Genomic DNA, 2,848 nt, shown 5'->3' on the forward strand with positions numbered 1-2,848 from the left:
GTAGCAAAAAAAAAAAAAAAAAGATTAGGAAAAATACACTTGTAATTAATGTACCTATTTACTATGCCTCCCCACGGGACAGAGTTAGACACCAGGGTCGTTTTTTAACGTGGAGAAAAGGTACAAAAATAAAAAATTGCCTCAGTTGTGAAGGACGGATCCTTCACCGAAAGAGAACAAGAAATGGAAATGCAGCATCTGAAGAACACATACTACACTTTAATCTTGACCAAAAGTCCAGGACAAAATAACCACTCGGCTATTTTTCACTTTTCGATATTTTAAATATCTTCCCATAGTAATCAATTTATTTTTGTCTTACTCCTTTTCTTTCTGAGTTATATAAAAAACTCACTGCATCGGCCGGGAATCGAACCCGGGCCGCCCGCGTGGCAGGCGAGCATTCTACCACTGAACCACCGATGCTACATGCTAGCTGTCTTCTACATTATTTATTTAACTGCGAAAAAATTCGGAGGTTGGCTTAATTTTGTCAACCTAGTAGGAAAGCCTAGTCACGACATTTTTTTCTTCCCACGCGGAATAAAATAACAACACCTCCTTTTTTGTCTGTTTTTTCAATTAAAAAAAATTTGGTTCAATTGTATCATGGGGACTGTTGGAATATCCGGCCTATTATTCCTATTTTTGTTTTCAACGCATTTTTTTTCATTATCTAAGCTTAGTATTTGCTCTGATACTACATGTAATATTTTTTCTCGGGCAGTCAAAAGTAAATCCTTCTGGACTGAGACAATTTTTATTTTTCATATGTGAAAATCTAATCTATAAAACTCTCTATGCCTGTCCGTGTGTCTGCCCGTCTGTTTGTCTGTCTCCATATTTTCAAACTATCTCCACCGAAACTAAAAGTCACAAATCAGCGCTGTCCGCTGTATGTACATATTTTGTTTGTTTATAAACATGCGGTTTGATCACTATAAAACTGGTGGACGGATATTTGTTTAAATAGACATTCGACGAGGTTATTTGCGGGCATCGCTTGCTTACGTGGTCGACGGTTCTAGGTCCAATTCTCGGCTTGGGAGAGGTGCTCGTTTAGCGGCACTGATGAGTTGTGATACAACGAAACACTAACAGAACTGTATGTCGATGACTGCATATATATATATATATATATATATATATATATATATATATATATATATATATATATATATATATATTGATTGATTGATTGCACCCTTGTAGTTTTCAAGCGATTGGAATTTCATGGACCGTTATTTTATTGATTTTTAGTCGGTTAAAATATTTTTTAAGGGGTCAAAAAGGGGTCAAAATTTTAAAAAAATCTTTATACATTTCGTACATTCATCTTAGTTTATTTTTACTCAGTTCTTACGTGTCACGTTGGTACAGTGGTAACGTCACCAGCTTTGAATGTAACGATTTGCTTTCGATTTCTATTCTAGCTAATGACACCCAAATACTTTTTGTTAAATTTTGAAATCACAATGAGAAATCTGGACAAATTAAAATACAGTGGAGACCCGGTATACGGTGGTCCTAAGATACGTTTCTTTCAGGTTACGACGTTTTCCGGCCCTTGGTTACAGTATTTACCCCACCTTACGGTGTTATTTTTAATGTTATTTGATTATATACATGTGTATTATATACTGTACTGTATTTTGTTACTAATTTTTAATGCCGTATCCCGAGGTTCTACTGTATATTTAAGCGTAAAACTGCCCCCGCTAGTGCATAATAAAAAAACAAAAAATATTTGGTAATCATGGCTTACATTTATAAAGTTGTTTTCTAAGAGTACTTGGATATGTTGAGAAAGAATATCGTTTTTAAATTTGGGACCGGCAACTAGTTTTCATGATACTGGAAGCATACATTTCCGCATGTTTCATGTAATAATGTGACGCGGCGGCCATTTGTATCTTGTTACATGAAATAAATTCTTAGCATGGGGTGGGGATTGATTTGTATTTTTATCTAAACTTCCGTTGTGATGAGTAATCGACTGAGTTTGTTTTAATTTCAATTTTACGCCAGGAAAGTATTTTTTTTTTACATGGAGGTCACCGCTTATCAAGGCCCAGAGGCCACTCGAGGATAAGGGTTAATAGGTATACATTAGTCATTGTGATTTTAGCGTAGTAAACATTGGTGGGAATTTTGTAACTTGGATTACTTAGGGGGACAGTTCAATAAGAACTTGTTTACGTTGGACTTGAAGACAATCAGATTGTAGTTAGCTGGAAAGCAGACAAATGGAATAGAGTTCCACAGGCGAGCAGTTCTAAGAAAGAAGCCCTGTTCATGGAATCTACGTTTAGGTGTAAGCACAGATAAAGAGTGTGGGTAATTGTTGATAGTGGTTCTGGCAAGACGAATGTTTTTCGTGAAAGTCTGGCCAGGGGGGGGGGCAGAGATCGAAGTTCAGATGAGCACTTGCCATGAAAATAACGATAAAGCAAAGACATGCTTGCAACGTCTGTTCCGTGGGAAAGAGGTTGCAGGGAAGAGAAAAGGACATCCCCCACTAAGCTACGAAGTCTATTTTGAACTCTGTCAATATGTAAACATATATACATATATATATATGTATATATGTATATATATGTATATATGTATATATATATATGTATATATGTATATATATATGTATATATATATATGTATATATGTATATATGTATATATATATATATATATATATATATATATATATATATATATATATATATATATTAGGCACCGCCAAAACTGGTGGGGGGGGCAGGTAAGTACTTTTTGACGGACCGTCTTTTTAAAAATCTACCAAAAAATCAGGTAATTATCCAATCAATACGAAATTTTCAGCGATTATTAAG

General features: G+C 34.9%; 1 non-coding gene across 1 annotated transcript; it reads right to left on the reverse strand.

Annotated features, from left to right (window-relative positions):
- Positions 1 to 355: 355 nt before the first annotated feature.
- On the reverse strand, positions 356 to 426 carry Trnag-gcc (transfer RNA glycine (anticodon GCC)). Its single transcript has one exon. It is a non-coding gene; the product is annotated as a tRNA-Gly (tRNA).
- Positions 427 to 2,848: the final 2,422 nt, after the last annotated feature.

Source organism: Euprymna scolopes, chromosome 30 (genome assembly GCF_053919585.1).
Source record: "Euprymna scolopes isolate OS-2025 chromosome 30, ASM5391958v1, whole genome shotgun sequence".
In the NCBI taxonomy this organism is placed as follows: Eukaryota; Metazoa; Mollusca; class Cephalopoda; order Sepiida; family Sepiolidae; genus Euprymna; species Euprymna scolopes.